Source organism: Triticum urartu, chromosome 3A, assembly GCF_056163025.1.
Source record: "Triticum urartu cultivar PI428250 chromosome 3A, HENAU_Tu73, whole genome shotgun sequence".
Lineage (NCBI taxonomy): Eukaryota > Viridiplantae > Streptophyta > Magnoliopsida > Poales > Poaceae > Triticum > Triticum urartu.
Window position 1 is genome coordinate 366,563,156 of NC_141875.1, and position 22,767 is coordinate 366,585,922.

A 22,767-nucleotide genomic window follows, 5' to 3' on the forward strand; every position below is an offset into this window, starting at 1 on the left:
TGGTGGGTGGGCAGCGAATTTCTTCGTCGTCCGCATCCCATTCTAGCCGGACATAGTTCGGCCAAGGTTCTCCTGACAGGGAGAGAGACCTTAATGAATTTAGCACATCCCCGAAGGGTGAGTGCTGAAAGATGTCCGCGGAGGTGAACTCCGATCGGCGCCCAGTCGGACTCGACGGGCATGGATATGAGCGGCTCGGAGTCCGTGGCCGGAGATGAATCCAGTGGTTTGGCAACACGGCTCTCGTAAGGGGTGAAGTTAGTACCTGGCTCTATCGCCGCTGAGAGTGCGGCCTCCATGGCGGGGTCCATCCCTCCGCTCTCGGATGGCGCGACTTGCTCCGGATTGATGGACGGAGTAGATGCGGATGTGATATCCCGAACACTGTCCAACAGCAGAGTTACGTCATGCTCGTCAAGACTGTACGACGCGTCCGACCTGGGCTCGAATCCGTCGAAGATCAAGTCTCCACGGATGTCGGTCATGTAGTTCAAGTTTCCAAATCTAACCTGATGGCCAGGGGCGTAGCTCTCAATCTGCTCCAGATGGCCAAGCGAATTGGCCCGCAGTGCAAACCCGCCGAATATGAAATCTGTCCGGGGAGGAAAGCTTCACCCTGGACCGCGTCGCTAGCGATGATCGAAGGAGCCATCAAGCCTTATGGTGACAACACAGTGGAACTCTCAATGAACGCACCAATGTCGGTGTCAAAACCGGTGGATCTCGGGTAGGGGGTCCCGAACTGTGCGTCGAAGGCGGATGGTAACAGGAGGCAGGGGACACGATGTTTACCCAGGTTTTGGCCCTCTTGATGGAGGTAAAACCCTACGTCCTGCTTGATTGTTCTTGATGATATGAGTATTACTAGAGTTGATCTAACACGAGATCAGAGAGGCTAAACCCTAGAAGCTAGCCTATGGTATGATTGTATGTTGTCCTACGGATTAAAACCCTCCGGTTTATATAGACACCGGAAGGGGCTAGGGTTACACAAGGTCGGTTACAATGGAGGAGATATCCATATCCGTATTCCCTAGCTTGCCTTCCACGCCAAGTAGAGTCTCATCCGGACACGGGACGAAGTCTTCAATCTTGTATCTTCATAGTCCAACAGTCCGGCCGAAGGATACAGGCCGGCTGTCCGGAGACCCTCTAATCCAGGACTCCTTCAACCCCCATGCCCAAATTCCATCCCTAACCCTCTCTTTATATTTTTCTTCTTCTATCTATTTTCTTTTCTCTTAATGGTTAAGAGAACAGAGTGAGAGAGAGAAGAGAGCCTGCAGCCCAGCCGACGAGGCCTATGGCCTTCTCCATCTCCACCAAAAGGCCCAAGGCCCAGCAGGCGCCCTGTTTAACCTAGCCCTGACCGATCCTCACCCTCCCCCTCTCGTCCTCCCACAGCGCCACCACACACACGCACACACGCATCGCACAAATGCTCTGCCTCCTGTCGCCTGGCCCTGGCCACCAGTGCGCCACGACAAGCCCCCGCCGCCGTGTCCGGTCGCTACCGGCGACCACGACCAGCGCAGCGCCTCTGCTGCCCGCCTCGACGTCCTCGCCCGGATCCTCGTTGCCCGGAGGCCTCCGCCCGCTCCTCCCTCGACCGCACAAGTCCAGCGTCGACCAGCGCCATGCCCTGCCTCCTCTTCTCCATGTTCGCCTCTACCGTCCCCGCCATGTTCCCGGAGCCGCGACGCCCTACTTGCGTCAAGCCGTTGCAGTTCCGCCACGAGGGCCCTCAGTAGCAGATTTTGGACGTCCCCCGCGCCAAGTCCCGCGGCTATTGACCCTGCATCGCGCCCCTACCTGCTGCTTCGACTCCCTGCCCGAGCTCCATTTTTCATCATGGACGTTGGCTGAACGTCGCCATGGTTCTGTCCAACACCGCAAGTCCGACGCCAGGAGCACCTCAAGTTCGACTACATGTAACAACAAGTACCACTACGGCCGGAGACCTCGGACCCTTCAAGTACCCTTTGGATGTGCCAAGTTCCACGATGTCGCATAAGTTTCTTCTTGAACATGTTCGACTACAACGTGAACGAGTACCACGACGACCCTCGAAGAGCTCGGATCCGTCAAGTTCCACTACCTAGAACATGTACCACTACCGTCATCCCGAAAACGTTGGATTCATCAAGTACCTCTCGGAAAACGAACGTGTACCACTACCGTCGCCGAGATCGCGAGAACCTCTACCGACGACTTCGGAACATGTACGACGACCGTTGTCGAAGACCCATACCTCTACCGCTTCTCAAACATGTACCACGACTCCCACAACTTCCGCGAACAACTACTTCCATCCACATCCCTTCGAAACCGAACCGCGCACTTCAAAGGTATAACCGCCGAGCCGTTGACCCCATGGATGAATGCTTGCGATGTACGAGATGCACCCTTTCGTTTGCACCGTGTTCGTAGTGTCTCTCGCTTCCATGCCATAAGACTCATGGGAACCCGGTAACCGGGATCACCCCACCATCTTTTGCACGCTCCTGCCACACTTCCTTTTGAACCGGTATCTCCATGAGCTACCAGAACCGATATGTTGCCGTGGCATCATTTTTGGATTCGTTGCCGTGGCACCCCTTTCGTTTCCGCCACGATGACAAATGCTTCATATTATGCTCATGTCAACATTTTCATAAAATTGCATCAACTTGCACATGTCTTCCACATCATGATAATAACATTTAAAATGTTTAAAGTTGTTGTTTGCATTAAATTGCTAAATGCATATGGGGATTCTCCTGAATTACTGTTGTTTGTTGTTTCCGGCCCCATTTAAATTACTTAGATAGTGTGGTTTAATTGTGCTTCACCCCTTGCCATGTTAACAACATTTAATATTGTTGGGTACATAAACGAGAGAGAACTAAATAATTGAATGTGGATGTTCCGTCAATATGCAACTCATTGCATATTAGGCTCCACTTAACTTGTAGTTTTGTTTATGCACTTTGCCATGCCATGCATATTTAAACCGGACATGCATCATACTTGTTTGCGCATCATGCCATGCTTATGTGATGGTTGCTTACTATGTTGTTTGCTCCTTTCCGGGTTGCTTCTCTCGTTAGCTTCGATTTTGTTCTGGGGTTGTGAGGATTCGTTCGACTATGTTCGTTTGTCTTCTTCATGGACTCGTTCTTCTTCCTTGCGGGATCTCAGGCAAGATGACCATACCCTAGAAATCACTTCTATCTTTGCTTGCTAGTTGTTCGCTCTATTGCTATGCCGCGATACCTACCACTTGCTATATCATGCCCCCCATATTGCCATGTCAAACCTCTAACCCACCTTTCCTAGCAAACCGTTGTTTGGCTATGTTACCGCTTTTGCTCAGCCCCTCTTATAGCGTTGTTAGTTGCAGGTGAAGATGAAGTTTGTTCCTTGTTGGAACATGGTTATTGTTGGGATATCACAATATCTCTTATTTAATTAATGCATCTATATACTTGGTAAAGGGTGGAAGGCTCGGCCTTATGCCTGGTGTTTTATTCCACTGTTGCTGCCCTAGTTTCCGTCATACCGGTGTTATGTTCCTTGATTTTTGCGTTCCTTACGCGGTTGGGTGTTATGGGGACCCCTTGACAGTTCGCTTTGAATAAAACTCCTCCAGCAATGCCCAACCTTGATTTTACCATTTGCCTACCTACCATCATATACCCCTTCCCTTGGGTTCTGCAGACTCAAGGGTCATCTTTATTTTAAACCCCCCCGGGCCAGTGCTCCTCTGAGTGTTGCTCCGAAATAGAGCCACTTGTAGCGCCACCTCGGGGAAACTTGAGGGTTGGTTTTAGTTGTACGTAGTGCTCATCCGGTGTGCCCTGAGAACGAGATATGTGCGACTCCTATCAGGATTTGTTGGCACATCGGGCGACTTTGCTGGTCTTGTTTTACCATTGTCGAAATGTCTTGTAACCGGTATTCTGAGTCTGATCGGGTCTTCCTGGGAAAAGGAATATCCTTCGTTGACGGTGAGAGCTTGTGATGGGCTAAGTTGGGACACCCCTGCAGTGTTTGAACTTTCGAAAGCCGTGCCCATGGTTATGGGCAGATGGGAATTTGTTAATATCTGGTTGTAGAAAACTTGACACTTAACTTAATTAAAATGAATCAACCGCGTGTGTAGCCATGATGGTCTCTTTTCGGCGGAGTCCGGGAAGAGAACACGGTCTCGTGTTATGCTTGAACGTAAGTAGCTTCAGGATCACTTCTTGATCACTATTAGCTTCTCGAGCGCTCTTTGCTTCTCTTCTCACTCTCTTTTGCGTAAGTTAGCCACCATATATGCTAATGCTTGCTGCAACTCCACCTCATTACCCTTTCCTACCCTTAAGCTTAAATAGTTTTGATCGCGAGGGTGTGAGATTGCTGAGTCCTCATGACTCACAGATACTTCCAAACAGTTGCAGGTGCCAATGATGACAGTGCAGGTGACGCAACCCAGCTCAAGTGGGAGCTCGATGAAGATCTTGATCGTTGTTTTGTTTCGTTTCCTGTTGATCAGTAGTGGAGCCCAGTTGAGATGATCGGGGATCTAGCATTTGGGGTTGTCTTCCTTTATTTTGGTTTCGTAGTCGGACCTTGATTGTACTCTGGACGATGTATGTTTAACTTATATTTGTGTGAAGTGGCGATTGTCAGCCAACTCTTTATCCCTTTCTTATTCAGTACATGGGATGTGTAAAGATTACCCCTCTTGCGACATGCCTACCATGCGGTTATGCCTCTAAGTTGTGCCCCGGCACGTGGGAGATATAGCCACATCGTGGGTGTCCACATCACTCACTGCCCGGTCCGGCAGGTAGTCTCCACCCGACCCTATGACGGCGGCCATAGCCGGAGACATGAAGATCTGCGTTCAAAGGACCGACTGGTCAAGACGGCAAGACCGAGACCAAGTCAAAAACCAAAAAGGAAAGAGTTGAAGAACTTACGGCAGGCGGCGGGTTGTCCTGGGAGTACGGCCGCATGCCGAACCGCCAAGATCCCTCCGACAGCTTGAGGTCGGAGATGTCGTTCACCATGCAGGCGACCTCAACAGCCGACATGTCCTTCGTGCACATCCGGCTTGGTTCCCGATTCCCACTCATCCGACAGATCAGATGAGGTCGGCCTTGGAGCGGGAGAACCCAGCGCTCGACAAAGGCGACCAGCAGGTCGGACGCCTTGAGGTCGGCTGAGTCCGTCAGCACCCGGAGCCGGTTGCTGGCGGCAATGGCATCGGCTGACAGGGGCTTCGGCTTGTAGCCCCGGTTGGCCCGAGGTTCGGCCGGAGGGCCGGCTTCGTAGGGCGGCAAGTTGATGGAGTCCATGGCGGGGTCGACGTTCTCCGCGTAAAAGTATGATTTCTGCCATAGTTTGACCAACTATGACGCTTGATGGTGGGGAAGGCATTCTTCGCCGATGGACGGCGCACCGTGACGAAGGCACCGCACTGGGCCGCCTTCTCCCTGGCGGAGGTGCCCAGCTTGGTGTAGAAGAATGCTCCCCACAACTCGATGGTGGGGAGGATGCCAAGATAGCCCTCACACATCATGACAAAGGCGGACAGCAGCGTCACGGTGTTGGGCGCCAGGTGATGCGGATGGGGGTGGTAAAAGTTGAGGAAGGAGCGAAAGAATCCGCTTGCCGGCAGGCCGAAGCCGCGGAGGAAGTGCAAGCGGAAGATGACCCGCTCGCCTCCCTGCGACGCCGACAAGATCTCCTCCTCCGGCGGAACGTGCACCTTGACGTAGGCCGCGCCGGGCAGCCGTCGTGTGGCGCGAAGGAAGGAGAGGTGTTCGGCGATGACGACCGAGCCATCCTAGTCCCCTCCCTTCTCGCGCTTCATGGAGACTGGACCCGGCGAGGAAACGGCATGGCAGCAGAGGCAAGGTTTGCGGCAAAGCAAGAAGCTTGGCGCTGAGGAGGCTGCCAGCGACGAGCTGCGGCGGTGCTTTGGCAAAGCGCAGGAGTGCGGCGGCAACGAAGAAGAGGGGGATGAAGATGGCAAAGGGGAGGAGGGCGTGCATGCTCTGCCGCTCCCCCTCTTTCCCCCTACTTATAGCCCCTGGGCTGCGAAGCCGAGGGGGCGGGCCGTGGGATCGTGGGATTAACTGCACCCACGACCCCACGTTCCCACAATTATTGCGCGAGTTACTGTGCGCAGTAACTCCGCGCAGAATCACAACGGTCTGCCTCGGCCGCAGCGGATCCGCCAGCACGCCAAGGCCCGGTCGTGGCGGGCCCAGCTTGCTGTCGCGTCCCATCGCGTGCGTGGGGTGGCAGGCTGGCCCGGCTAGCTGGCACCGCATGGCGCGCTCGCTGCGGGTGGTGGGCTAGAGGCTTAGAGGGAACACCACCTATCTTCCCGCCCTGACATTTCAAGATCATCAGACGCATCCGCCTGGTCATGGACGACCTCCAACAGGCGGCACACTAGAAGGCGGATGAAGCATTCGGCAAGAATATGCGGAGAAGGAAACTGCTGAGGCATCTCGGCTCGACAACCGTGCTGCCTCACCAGCTTCGGGGACTACTGTCGGGGTAATGGACCACGGGTAGCGCGCCCGATTCCCTGAGCATTTCAAGACATTTGGGCCGGCTGCGCCCAACAAGCGTCAAGGATGAAGCGCCGCCTTCTGGCAGCTGGTGGGCTCAAAAGCGGTCGGCTGCCAGAGGACGGCCAAAGTACCAGAAGACGGCCCCAAGACGAGCCGCCTCCCAGCAGGCGGCCTCCAGAGAGGCCGGCTCCTGGCAGGCGGCCCACGGCACCCTCAAAGTCTGCGCCCTCATAAAGAAGACAAGACGAGATGAGGCTACAGCATACCGGCCGAGACCTCTGGACGGCGCGACACTGTTGCCATCCCGCCCTTGACGTCGGCACTGTCAAGCGGAACCCTATTCCCACGGCGGCCTGTCGGTACGGCCTGCAGGCGGTGGGCCCTACCAGGCAGCGAGAACCCAGAGAGCGGCGGCACCTGACCAGTCGGACCCAAGGGAGGCCGGCCTCCAGCAGGCGGCCCACTTTTCCCTCGGAGTCCACGCGCCATCAAACCAGAGGAGACATAGTGCGGCTACAGTGATCTCCCACCAGACGGCGGGACTGTAGGCATGCCCCCCGACCAAGCATGCGTCATTAGCATTACGGCTACAGTAACAAGTAGCCAGCCAGACCTATAAGCGGCGGAGGCGGCCTGTCGGCTCCGTACCAGACCAGCCGGCAGGGCCCACCAGGTGGCGGGCCCCAGCGGCCGGCGGAGGAGCCAGTGACAGAAGACACTAACAATCGGGTCCTACACCCGGCGAGATTACCATTGTACCCCTGGGGGGAAGGCCTATATAAACCCCCCAGGGCACCCATGCAAAGGGTTCCGAGCCCTATCTAGACACACATAGAGAGAGGAGGAAGCTAGCCCTGCCTTCTTCCACCTCTCGCATACAACTCGAGGAGCACCATTGTACTTGCTAGTGCCTTAGTGATCATGAGGAGACCCCGCAGAGCACGACTAGGGGTGTTATCTCCTAGGAGAGCCCTGAACTTGGGTAAGATTCGCCGGCGTGCATGTCTTCGCCTCATCCCGTTTCCTGGCACCGACGACGTCTTACTAGCCCCCATCATGATTAGCCATCCTTTGGCATATGTCGCGCCAAACCCCCGACAAATGGCATGGCAGGGCTCGTAGTGTTACTCAGAGAAGACAACATAAAGTTGAAGAAGAAACTGACTGATCTGGAGTGTACAATTAGTACGATAAAGCAAGAAAGAATCAATGACATGCAACAGATCAAAGCAAGAGACAAGAAGCAACTAGCATGTGTAGTTGTGGTTGTCGCATTAGCCATCTTCTATGCGCTGTTTGCAATGATGCTTAGGGGTTTTGTTTGATTATTATTGTCTTCATCAATAAGAAGAGCTCAATGTATTGCTTGCCAACTGTCCTACTCCCTTCATACCGGTGCATAAGTCACATTACGGAAACCAAATAATCCAAAAACGCATTCCCTGTTTTTTGCCCTGAAAAGAGAAATCAGCCAATAGGAGTCGTGGGGCTTGTATGCATTCATTGACTTCAGACTACTTAGCATAACATGCAATGGTCAATTCTCTGCATGCTATGGTATTGATTAGCAAATGAACATCAAGTTGTCTCGTTTCCCCCCACCTTGGTCACTGATATGTCTCCAACGTATCTATAATTTTTGATTGTTCCATGCTATTATATTATCTATATTGGATGTTTTATATGCATTTATATGCTATATTATATCATTTTTTGCGACTAACCTATTAACCTAGTGCCCAGTGGCAGTTGTTGTTTTTTCCTTGTTTTTGACTTCTACAAAAAATCAATACCAAACAAAGTCCAAACGGAACGAACCTTTACGATGATATTTCTAGGACAATAAGAGACCTACGAAGCTTCAGGAAGAGGCCAGATGGCCCACGAGGGGGCCACAAGCCCTAGGGGGTCGCGGCCAGGGGGCTCACGGGCCCCCCATGGCTCTCCTAACCCTAACCCCAACACTATAAATTCCCAAATATCCCCCCTATACCAGAGGGTACACCAAAAATAGTTTTCCGCCACCGCAAGCATCTGTTCTCGTGAGATACCATCTTGGGGCCTTTTACGGTACTCTGCCGGAGGGGAATTCAATCACGGAGGGCCTCTACACCAACCTTGCTGCCCTTCCAATGATGTGTGAGTAGTTTACACAGACCTAAGGGTCCATAGCTAGAAGCTAGATGGCTTCTCTCTCATTGATCTTCAATATAATGTTCTCCTTGATGTTCTTGGAGATCTATTCGATGTAATCTTCTTTTGCGGTGCGTTTGTTGAGATCCAATGAATTGTGGATATATGATCAGATTATGTATGAATATTATTTGAGTCTTGTCTGAACTCTTTTATGCGTGATTAAGATAGCTTTGTATTTTATCCGATCTATCGATTTGGTTTGGCCAACTTGATTGGTTTTTCTTACAATGGGAGAGGTGCTTTGTGATGGGTTCAATCTTGCGGTGTCCTCACCCAGTTATAGTAGGGGTTGCTAATGCGGCTTGAACTACGTCGGTATTTCCCCAAAGAGGAAGGGATGATGCAGCACAACTACGGTAGGTACTTCCCGTAGTGATGAGACCAAGGTTATCGAACTAGTAGGAGAAGCACGCAACACTACGTGAACGACACCTGCACACAAAGAACAAATACTTGCAACCCGATGTAAAAGAGGGGTTGTCAATCGCTCCTGGGTAAAAAGATAGATAAAATTGTATTAGATCGGATAAATAGATCTCGCGGGAACGCGAGATAAAAATAAATAAATAAAAATTGCAGCAAGGTATTTTTGGGTTTTTGGATTAATAGATCTGAAAATAAAATAAAATAAAAATAGATCTCGAAGGCAAATATGATAATGAAGAGACTCGGGGACCGTAGATTTCATTAGTGGCTTGATTCGAGAAAAATAGCATACAATGGGTAAACAAATTACTGTTTGGCAATTGATAGAACTTCAAATAATTATCACTATATCCAGGAAATGATCATTATATAGGCATCATGTCCAAGAATAGTAGACCGACTCCTGCCTGCATCTACTACTATTACTCCACACATCGACCGCTATCCAGCATGCATCTAGTGTATTAAGTTCATGGAGAAATGGAGTAATGCAATAAGAACGATGACATGATGTAGACATGATCTACTCATATAGGAATAGACCCCATGTTGTTATCCTTAATAGCAATGATACATACATGTCATTTCCCCTTCTTTCACTGGGACTAAGCACCGTAAGATCGAACCCATCACCAAGCACCTCTTCCCATGGCAAGAAAAATCGATCTAGTCGAAGTAACTAAACCAAAGATTCGAAGAAGAAATACGAGGCTATAAGTAATCATGCATGTAAGAGATCAAAAGACTCAAATAACTTTCATGGATAAAAACATAGATCTGATCATAAACTCAAAGTTCATCGGATCCCAACAAACACACCGCAAAAAGAGTAACATCAAATAGATCTCCAAGAGACCATTGTATTGAGAATCAAAAGAGAGAGAGAGAGAGAGAAGAAGCCATCTAGCTACTAACTACGGATCCGTAGGTCTACAATGAAGTACTCACGCATCATCGGAGAGGCACCAATGAGGATGATGAACCCCTTTGTGATGGTGTCTAGATTGGATCTGTGGTTTCTGGAACTTGCGGTGGCTGGAATTGTGTTTCGTCGACTCCCCTAGGGTTTTTGGAATATTGGGGTATTTATAGAGCAAAGAGGCGTGATACGTCTCCAACGTATCTATAATTTTTGATTATTCCATGTTGTTTTATTAACAATCTTGGATGTTTTATAATCATTTTATATCATTTATTGGTACTAACCTATTGACATAGTGCCAAGTGCTAGTTGTTGTTTTTTCCATATTTTTTACATCGCAAAAAATCAATATCAAATGGTGTCCAAATGCCACGAAACTTTACGGAGAATTTTTATGGGCCAAAAGGAACAAAACAGGCCCTGGCTGCGCCTGGGGGTGCCCCGAGGGGGGCACAACCCACCAGGGCGCGCCAGGAGGCCCAGGCGCGCCCTGGTGGGTTGTGCCCACCTCAGGTGCCCCCCGGACCGCCTCTTTGCTCTATAAATACACCAATATTCTAGAAACCCTAGCGGAGTCAACGAAATATTCATCTAGCCACCGCAGACTCTAGAACCACCAGATCCAATCTAGATACCATCACGGAGGGGTTCACCACTTCCATTGGTGCCTCTCCGATGATGCGTGAGTAGTTCTTTATAGACCTTTGGGTCCGTAGTTAGTAGCTAGATGGCTTCATCTCTCTCTCTCTCTCTTGATTCTTAATACAATGGTCTCTTGGAGATCCATATGATGTAACTGTTTTGCGGTGTGTTTGTTGGAATCGATGAACTTTGAGTTTATGATCAGATCTATATTTTTATATCCATGAAAGTATTTGAGTTTCTTTGATCTCTTTTATGCATGATCTCTTATAGCCTCATATTTCTTCTTTGATATTTGGTTTTTTTCTGTCCAACTTGATCTATTTATCTTGCAATGGGAAGAGATGCCCGGTAGTGGGTTTGATCTTACGGTGCTTGATCCTAGTGACAGAAAGGGAACCGACACGTATGTATCGTTGCTACTAAGGATAAAAAGATGGGATCTATATCTACCGCCATAGATAAATGGATCTCGTCTACATCATGTCATCGTTCTTATTGCATTACTCCATTTTCCCATGAACTTAATACACTAGATGCATGCTGGATAGCGGTCGATGTGTGGAGTAATAGTAGTAGATGCAGGCAGGAGTCGGTCTACTAATCTTGGACGTGATGCCTATGTAATGATCATTTCCTGGATATCATCATAATTATTTGAGGTTCTATCAATTGCCCAACAGTAATTTGTTCACCCACCGTTTGCTATTTCGAGAGAGAGAGAGAGAAGCCACTAGTGAAACCTACGGCCCCCGGGTCTCTTTCTCATATTATTTGCCTTCGCGGTCTATTTTTATTTGCTTTTATTTTTAGATATATTAAACCAAAAGCACAAAAATACCTTGCTGCAATTTATTTTATTTGGTGTTCGATCTATCAATATTTACAACTCTCTCCCGTCCACACGCCCTTTCTGGCGTGGATACCCGAAAGGGATTGACAACCCCTTTAACACGTCGGGTTGTGAGTGGTTGTTATTTGTGTGTAGGGGCTGTTTACGTTGTGTTGCTTGGTTCTCCTACTGGTTCGATAACCTTGCTTTCATATTTGAGGGAAATACCTACCGCCGTTGTGTTGCATCATCCCTTCCTCTTTGGGGAAAAAACCGATGTAGCTTCAAGCGACATCAAGGCGGTGCGGGAGGCCACCGAAGTGGGCACAATCCACCTGGGCGTGCCTGGGCCCTCGGGCGTGCCCTAGTGGGTTGTGCCCCCTCGGGTACTTCTTTGGCCCATCATGTGTCTTCTCGCCCAGAAAAATCCTTCAAAAAGTTTTGCTCTGTTTGGACTCCGTTTGGTATTGATTTTATGCAAAGTAAAAAACAAGCAAAAAACATCAACTGGCACTGGGCACTATCTCAAATAGGTTAGTCCCAAAAAATGATATAAAGTTGCTATAAAATGATTGTAGAACATCCAAGAATGATAATATAACAGCATGGAACAATAAAAAATTATAGATACATTGGATACATATCGGTAGCGAGGCACGTACTTGTATTGTTGCCATCAAGTATAAAAAGATGGGGGTTTTACCATATTTATTGGATATATCCCTCTATATCATGTCATCTTGCTTAAGGCGTTACTCTGTTCTTATGAACTTAATACTCTAGATGCAGGCAGGAGTCAGTCGATGTGTGGAGTAATATTAGTAGATGCAGGCAGGAGTTGGTCTACTTGTCATGGACATGATGCCTATATTCATGACCATTGCCTTAGATATCGTCATAACTTTTTGCATTTTTCTATCAGTTTCTCAATAGTAATTTGTTTACACACCATATGCTTTCTTCGAGAGAGAAGCCCTAGTGAAACCTATAGCCCCCGGGTCTATTTTCCATCATATATTTTCAGACCTATAAAACCAAAAACCCAAAAATACCTTGCTGCACTTTATTTGTATTTACTTTATTTTGCCATTTAATTATCTTTTATATCTATGTCTATTAGATCTCACTCTTGCAAGTGACCGTGAAGGGATTGACAACCCCTTTTTCGCGTTGTGTACAAGTGTTTTTTAGTTTGTGTAGGTGCATATATTGGGGACTTGCTTGTACCTCCTATTGGATTGAAACCTTCGTTCTTAACTAAGGGAAATACTTATCTCTGCTTTGCTGCATCACCCTTTCCTCTTCAAGGGAAAAATAAACGCAACCTCAAGAAGTAGCAGGAAGAATTTCTGGCACCATTGTCGGGGAGGTTCTACATCAAGCCTACCAAGTACCTATCATAAACTCTCATCTCTTGCACTTACATTATTTGCCATCTGCCTCTCTTTTTCTCTCCCCCACTTCTAAAATGTTTTCAGAAAAGCACAAAAAAAATTTCCTTCTTTTCGTTTGTCGTTATGTCTTACTTGGTTTGTTTCCTTGTTTGCTTGGTATAATTGTGTGTTTATTGCAAATCAGAAAGCAAAAGGTTTATGGATCCACTTAAAGTTTTCTACTTGAATCATGTTCAATCCATATGTGCTGGTGCTGAAATCCCAACTAATTTAGTTGAGGGAAAATCATTAGATGAGCATGCTTATTTTGTGCGTCATCATTTGTCCCAAAAAGGGGGACTCTTATGGAATCAAATAAATTGTTTTCTATGCTATGCTTTTAATCTATGTGAAATTTCTGATTTTACTTGTTGCTCGAAGAACCCTAAAAAACACCTTACCTACATATGTGAGTTTAATGATAATGAAATCTTATCTTCTTATGCTAAAGGTGTTTATAGTTACTATGATATCGAACAAATTGAAGAATTGTTTGCTTTTAAGGGTGCTTATGAAGTTGCTTCTTCGATTGAAAAGTATGATATTACTCTCTACAAATCTGAAAATTTTGACATACTTAAATATTGCTATGAAAACTATGCTCATAATGCATATGTTAAAGAATTTATTGAGAGAATGTCTGCTGCTTTGGAAGAAAATAATGATATGCATGAATCTATAGATAATTGTGATTCCATTGATTTGATTGAAATATCCCCCCTGATGAACATGATGCTTTCTAGTCTTATGGCCATGATGCCAATATTAATGATACCTATGGAGACGAACTTGTTATAGTTCCTTATGTTAAACATGAAATTATTGCTATTGCACCCATACTTGGTAGCTCCAAGAATGAAAAGCATGACTGCAATGATGTTATTAGGAATTCTATTAATGTCAATTGTGCTAATAATATGCAAAACCCCAAGCTTGGGGATGCTAATTTTGATGTGTCCACTACTTATTGCAATGACCATGATTGGGGTGATAATGATTCTTATGATCTTGAAAATTTATTTAAGCCTCATGATAAATATGTTTGCAATAATATTGAAAGTGGGTTTGGAAGGGTGTCAACTCTAGGTAATAATGATCCCACAACTTTGGAGAATGATCAATCTTATGAAATTTTTGATAAAAGTGGGCTTGGAGAGGTCATGACTTTATTTGGTGATAATCCCACTGTTTTGGAAGAGTGTCAACTTTGCATGCATCTGGATCATGTAGACAAAATTTTATGTGATAGCTATATTGTTGAATTTGAATATGATTCCACATGCAATTATTATTATAGAGGAAAATATGGTTGTAGAACTTTTCATGCTACTAAATTACCTGTCATTATGTTGACATTGCTATTGTTTCTTTCCTCTTCCTTGCATATGCTAATTTTTGATTGTCTTGATATATCTTTTCCCTATAAAATGCCTATGCATAGGAATTATGTTAGACCTAAAGTTGTTTTCACATGCTTTATGATGTTCTCTTCGTGTTTCCGTTGCTATCTTTCATGTGAGCATCAATAAAATTATCAATGCCTAGATAAAAGGCATTAAAGGAAAGCGCTTGTTGGGAGACAACCCAATATTTTTACTTTCTATTTTTATGAAAATACACAATATTAATTATGTAGTAATTGTGTTTTAGTGTTTTAATTAGTGTTTGAGTCAAGTAAAACCTTTGGGATGATCTATGGTGATAGTCGATTTGATCTTGCTGAAAAACAGAAACTTTTGCGCCCGATAACAAAATAGTTAAAATTCACTGGAGCATGATAAAATTCTGATTTTTTTACACAAGAGTGATATACAAATTGCCTAAGTTTTCCTAATTTTTCGGAATTTGTGGAGTTACAAAAGTATGGATAGTTTCCAGATTACTACAGATTGTTCTGTTTTTGATAGATTCCGTTTTCATTGTGTTGTTTGCTTATTTTTGATGAATCTATGGGTAGTACTGGGGGGTATGAACCCTGGAGAAGTTAGAATATAGTAGATATAACACCAATATAAAAGGGAATGAGTTTTCAACAGTACCTAAGTGGTGACTTGCTTTTATTATACTAATAGATCTTACGAGTTTTATGTTGAGTTTTCTGTTGTGAAATTCTCAAGTTTTGGGTAAAGTTTTGATGGACCACAGAATAAGGAGTGGCAAGATCCTAAGCTTGGGGGTTCCCAAAGCACCTCAAGGTAATATTCAAGTACAACCAAGCATCTAAGCTTGGGGATGCCCCAGATGACATCCCCTCTTTTGTCTTCAATCCATCAGTAAAATTACTTGAGGCTATATTTTTATTCACCACATGATATGTGTTTTTCTTGGAGTGTCTTGTATTATATGAGTCTTTGATTTTTAGTTTGCCACAATCATCCTTTCTGTACACACCTTTTTAGAGGGACACACATTAATCGTAAATTTATTAGAATACTCTATGTGCTTCACTTATATCTTTTGATCTAGGCAGTTGCTCTAGTCCTTCACTTATATCTTTTTAGAACACAGTGGTGGTTTTATTTTGTAGAAATTGATGAACTCTCATGCTTCACTTATATTATTTTGAGATTCTTGAAAATAGTATGACAATTTTCTTGGGTTATGAATTTGGTCCTAATATGATGGGCGTCCGAGAGGGATAAAATAAAAACTTCCATAAAGAGCATTGAATATATGAGAAGTTTGATTCCTTGCATTTGTTTTGAGATATAAAGATGGTGATATTATAGTCATGCTAGTAATTAATTGTGGATTAGTTTCAAGGTTTGTGATTCCTGAAGCATGCACGTATGGTCTATCGTTATGTGATGAAATTGGATCATGATTTATTTTTGACTGTCTTCCTTGTTAGTGCTGGTCGGGGACGAGCGGTGGTCTTTTCCTACCAATCTATCCCCCTAGGAGCATGCGTATTATTACTTTGCTTCAATGGCTAATAAACTTTTGCAATAAGTATGCGAGTTCTTTATGACTAATGTTGAGTCCATGGATTATACGCACTCTCACCCTTCCACCATTGCTAGCCTCTCTAGTACCGCGCAACTTTCACTGGTGCATTAAACCCACCATATACCCTTCCTCAAAACAGCCATCATACCTACCTATTATGGCATTTCCATAGCCATTCTGAGATATATTGCCATGCAACTTCCACTGTTCTATTTATTATGACACATACCATCATTGTCATATTGCTTTGTGTGATCATATAGTTGACATAGTATTTGTGGCTTGGCAACCGAACATAATTTTTATACATGTCACACTAGATCATTGCACATCCCGGTACACCGCCGGAGGCATTCATATAGAGTCATATATTTGTTCTAGCATGGAGTTGTAATTCATGAGTTGTAAGTAAATAAAAGTGTGATGATCATCATTATTAGAGCATTATCCCATGCGAGGAAAGGATGATGGAGGCTATGATTCCCCGACAAGTCGGAATGAGACTCTTGACTTATAATAAAAAGAGGCCAAAAGCCCAAATTTAAAAATAAAAAAGAAGCCAAAGAGCCCAAAAGAAAAAAAGAGAGAGAAAAATGAATGAGAGAAAAAGAGAGAAGGGACAATGTTACTATCCTTTTTCCACACTTGTGCTTCAAAGTAGCACCATGTTCTTAATGATAGAGAGTATCCTATTTTATCACTTTCATATACTAGTGGGAATTTTTTTCATTATAGAACTTGGCTTGTATATTCCAATGATGGGCTTCCTCAAATTTCCCTAGGTCTTCATGAGCAAGCAAGTTGGATGCACACCCACTTAGTTTTCTTTTGAGATTTCATACACTTATAGCTCTAGTGCATCGGTTGCATGGCAATCCCTACTCACTTACATCAATAACAATTGAGGAGCATCTCCATAGCCCATTAATTTGCCTAGTTGATGTGAGACTTTCTCCTTTTTGTATTCTCCTCACAACCTCCACCATACTTCACTCCACCTATAGTGCTATATCCATGGCACACGCTCATGTATTACGTGAAAGTTGAAAAAGCTTGAGAACATTAAAAGTATGAAACAATTGCTTGGTTTGTCATCGGGGATGTGCATGATAAATAATTTATGTGATGAAGATAGAGCATGACAAGGATATATGATTTTGAGGGATAACTTTCTTTAGCCATGATGTTTTCAGAAGACATGATTGCTTTATTAGTATGCTTGAAGTATTATTGTTTTATGTCAATATTGAACTTTTGTTTTGAATCTTATGGATATGAACGTTCATGCCACAATAAAGAAAATTGCATTGATAAATATGTTAGGTAGCATTCCACATCAAAAATTTTGTTTTTATCATTTATCTACTCGAGGACGAGCAAGAATTAAGCTTGGGGATGCTTGATACATCTCCAACGTATCTATAATTCTTTACTGTTCCATGCTATTATATTATCTATCTTGGATGTTTTATATGCATTTATATGCTACTTTATATCATTTTTGGGACTAACCTATTAACCTAGTGCCTAGTGCCACTTGTTGTTTTTCCTTATTTTTGACTTTCACAGAAAATCAATACCAAACGGAACGGAACTTTACGATGATTTTTCTTAGACAACAAGACACCTTCAAAGCTCCGAGAAGAGGCCAGAAGACCCACGAGGGGGCCACAAGCCCTGGGGGCAGGGGCTTGTGCCCCCCCTGTGGGTCTCCTAACCCTAACCCCAGCACTATAAATTCCCAAATATTCCCCCTATACCAGAGGGCACACCAAAAATACTTTTTCGCCACCGCAAGCTTCTGTTCTCGTGAGATCCCATCTTGCGGCCTTTTCTGGTACTCCATCGGAGGGGGATTCAATCACAGAGGGCCTCTACACGAACAACCTTGAAGTGCTTTCGATGATGTGTGAGTAGTTCAAACAGACCTATGGGTCCATAGCATGTAGCTAGATGGATTCTTCTCTCTCTTTGATCTTCAATACAATGTTCTCCTCGATGTTCTTTGAGATCTATTCGATGTAATCTTCTTTTGCGAGGCATTTGTTGAGATCCGATGAATTGTGGATTTATGATCAGATTATATATGAATATTATTTGAGTCTTCTCTGAACTCTTTTATGCATGATTACGATAGCTTTGTATTTCTCTCCAATCTATCTATTTGTTTTGGCCAACTAGATTGTTTTTTCTTGCAATGGGAGACGTGCTTTGTGATGGGTTCAATCTTGCGGTGTCCTCACCCAGTGACAGTAGGGTAGCGAGGCACATATTTGTATTGTTGCCATTACGGATAAAAAGATGGGGTTTGTACCATATTGATTGGATCTATCCCTCTACATCATGTCATCTTGCTTAAGGTGTTACTCTGTTCTTATGAACTTAATACTCTAGATGCAGGCAGGAGTCGGTCGATGTGTGGAGTAATATTAGTAGATGCAAGCAGGAGTCAGTATACTTGTCACGGACGTGATGCCTATATTCATGATCATTGCCTTAGATATCATCATAACTTTGCGCCTTTCTATCAATTGCTCAACAGTAATTTGTTTACCCACCGTATGATTTCTTCGAGAGAGAAGCCTCTAGTGAAACCTATGGACCCCGCATCTATTTTCCATCATATATTTTCAGATCTATAAAACCAAAAACCCCAAAATACCTTGCTACAGTTTATTTGTATTTACTTTATTTTGCCTTTTGATTATCTTTTATATCTGACTCAATTGGATCTCGCTCTTGCAGGTGACCATGAGGGGATTGACAACCCCTTTTTCGCGTTGTCTGCAAGTGCTTGTTAGTTTGTGCAGGTGCATACATTGGGGACTTGCTTGTACCTCCTACTGGATTGATACCTTGGTTCTTAACTGAGGGAAATACTTATCTCTACTTTATTGCATCACCCTTTCCTCTTCAAGGGAAAATCAACGCAAACTCAAAAAGTAGCAGTCACCAGTGCAGAGGGAGTATGAAAAATGCTTATTTCATATTTGTATGCTTCAACGTGTGTGCGTAATTATCATATTGAGAACTATGCAACCGCGAGACTTTGGAGCGACTGGGTACTAATAATTGTGGTTGATTATATCAGTATTCTAACCGCCTACCAAGGCGGTTAGACAATCCGTCAATCCTCCGCTTCAATTAACATTCCTCTTCTTTGCAGACCCCGCTTCAGTGTCCACCATCTTCATCGTCCCGGCCGGCCGCGCTACACACTTGCACACACTCTACAATCTTGCTTTCTCGCTGTTTGTATACGTACCGCAGCCATGTCGAGCGACAGTGAGGACGACAGCTCCGCCAGTAGTCTAGTGCCTGATGATAGGTCAACATCTGAATCATCTCGCTCATCTCCCATCAATCCAGCGTCAAGCCCAGACCTTGATTTTATCCGGATCATGGAAGGGACGCAGCCTCCCTAGTCATTGCTACTTCTTGAGCATGCGTTGGTTTTCCCTTGAAGAGGAATGGGTGATGCAGGAAAGTAGCGTAAGCATTTCCCTCAATTTTTGAGAACCAAGGTATCAATCCATTAGGAGGTAACACGCAAGTCCCAAGTACCTCCACAAACAAACTAGAACCTCGCAACCAACGCGATAAAGGGGTTGTCAATCCCTTCATGGTCACTTACGAAAGTGAGATCTGATAGAGATAATAAGATAAATACTTTTGGTATTTTTATTGTATAGATTGGAAAATAAAGATTGCAAAATAAACAATGAGAGAAATAGCAAATTGATAGGAAAATAATATGATGGAAGATAGACCCGGGGGCCATAGGTTTCACTAGTGGCTTCTCTCAAGATAGCAAATTCTACGATGGGTGAACAAATTACTGTCGAGCAATTGATAGAAAAGCGCATAGTTATGAGAATGTCTAGGCATGGTCATGTTTATAGGCATCACGTCCGCGACAAGTAGACCGAAACGATTCTGCATCTACTACTATTACTTCACACATCGACCGCTATCCAGCATGCATCTAGACTATTAAGTTCATAAGAACAAAGTAACGCATTAGGCAAGATGGCATGATGTAGAGGGATAAACTCAAGAAATATGATATAAACCCCATCTTTTTATCCTCGATGGCAACAATACAATACGTGCCTTGCTGCCCCTACTGTCACTGGGAAAGGACACCGCAAGATTGAACCCAAAGCTAAGCACTTCTCCCATTGCAACAAAGATCAATCCAGTAGGCCAAACCAAACTGATAATTCTAAGAGACTTGCAAAGATATTAAATCATACATAAAAGAATTCAGAGAAGAATCAAATATTGTTCATAGATAGTCTTGATCATAAACCCACAATTCATCGGATCTCGACAAACACACCGCAAAAAGAATTACATCAAATAGATCTCCAAGAGAATTGAGGAGAACTTTGAATTGAGATCCAAAGAGAGAGAAGAAGCCATCTAGCTAATAACTATGGACCCGAAGGTCTGTGGTAAACTACTCACACATCATCGGAGAGGCTATAGTGTTGATGTAGAAGCCCTCCGTGATCGATTCTCCCTCCGGCGGAGTGCCGGAAAAGGCCCCAATATGGGATCTCACGGGTACAGAAGGTTGAGGCGGTGGAAATAGGGTTTCGTGGTGCTCTTGGATGTTTTCAGGGTATATGGGTATATATAGGAGGAAGAAGTAGGTTGATGGAGCTGCGAGGGGCCCACGAGGGTGGGGGCGCCCCCTCCTGCCTCTTGGCCTCCTAGCTTCTTTCTTGAAGTCCACTCCAAGTCTGTTGGATCACGTTTGTTCCAAAAATAACTCCCTGAAGGTTTTATTCCGTTTTCATTCCATTTGATATTCCTTTTCTGCAAAACACTGAAATAGGCAAAAAAAACAGCAATTTGCACTGGCCTTTGGTTAGTAGGTTAGTCCCAAAAATAATATAAAAGGGTATATTAAATCCCATTAAACATCCAAAATAGATAATATAATAGCATGGAACAATCGAAAATTATAGATACGTTGGAGACATACCAAGCATCCCCAAGCTTAATTCCTGCTCGTCCTCGAGTAGGTAAATGATAAAAACATAATTTTTGATGTGGAATGCTGCCTAGCATAATTCTCAATGTAATTTTCTTTATTGTGGCATGAATGTTCAGATCCAAAAGATTCAAGACAAAAGTTTAATATTGATATAAAAATAATAATACTTCAAGCATACTAACAAAGCAGTCATGTCTTCTCAAAATAACATGGCCAAAGAAAGTTATCCCTACAAAATCATATAGTCTGGCTATGCTCTATCTTCATCACACAAAGTATTTAATCATGCACAACGCCAATGACAAGCCAAGCAATTGTTTCATACTTTTGATGTTCTCAAACTTTTTCAATCTTCACGCAATACATGGGCGTGAGCCATGGATATAGCACTATAGGTGGAATAGAATGGTGGTTGTGGAGAAGGCAAAAAGGAGAAGATAGGCTCACATCAACTAGGCGTATCAACGGGCTATGGAGATGCCCATCAATAGATATTAATGTGAGTGAGTAGGGATTGCCATGCAATGGATGCACTAGAGCTATAAGTGTATGAAAGCTCAACAAAAGAAACTAAGTGGGTGTGCATCCAACTCGCTTGCTCACGAAGACCTAGGGCATTTTGAGGAAGCCCATAATTGGAATATACAAGCCAAGTTCTATAATGTAAAATTCCCACTAGTATATGAAAGTGACAACATAGGAGACTCTCTATCATGAAGATCATGGTGCTACTTTGAAGCACAAGTGTGGTAAAAGGATAGTAACATTGTCCCTTCTCTCTTTTTCTCTCATTTTTTTATTTGTGCCTTTTCTTTTTTTATGGCCTATTTTATCTTTTCTTTTCTCTTTTTTTTTCTTTTCGTCCGGAGTCTCATCCCGACTTGTGGGGGAATCATAGTCTCCATCATCCTTTCCTCACTTGGGACAATGCTCTAATAATGATGATCATCACACTTTTATTTACTTACAACTCAAAATTACAACTTGATACTAGAACAAAATATGACTCTATGTGAATGCCTCCGGAGGTGTACCGAGATATGCAATGAATCAAGAGTGACATGTATGCAAGAATTATAAAGGTGGCTTTGCCACAAATATGATGTCAACTACATGATCATGCAAAGTTATATGACAATGATGTAACATGTCATAACAAACGGGACGGTGGTAAGTTGCATGGCAATATATCTCAGAATGGATGTGGAAATGCCATAATGGGTAGGTATAGTGGCTGTTTTGAGGAAGGTATATGGTGGGTGTATGGTACCGGCGAAAGTTGCGCGGTACTAGAGAGGCTAGCAATGGTGGAAGGGTGAGAGTGCGTATAATCCATGGACTCAACATTAGTCATAAACAAATCACATACTTATTGCAAAAATCTATTAGTTATCAAAACAAAGTACTACGCGCATGCTCCTAGGGGGATATATTGGTAGGAAAAGACCATCGCTCATCCCCGACCGCCACTCATAAGGAAGACAATCAATAAATAAATCATGCTCCGACTTCATCACATAACGGTTCACCATACGTGCATGCTACGGGAATCACAAACTTTAGAACAAGTATTTTCTCAAACTCACAACTACTCAACTAGCATGACTCTAATATCACCATCTTCATATCTCAAAACAATCATCAAGTATCAAACTTCTCATAGTATTCAATGCACTTTTTATGAAAGTTTTTATTATACCCATCGTGGATGCCTATCATATTAGGACTAATTTTATAGCCAAAGAAAATTACCATGCTGTTCTAAAATACTCTCAAAATAATATAAGTGAAGCATGAGACAT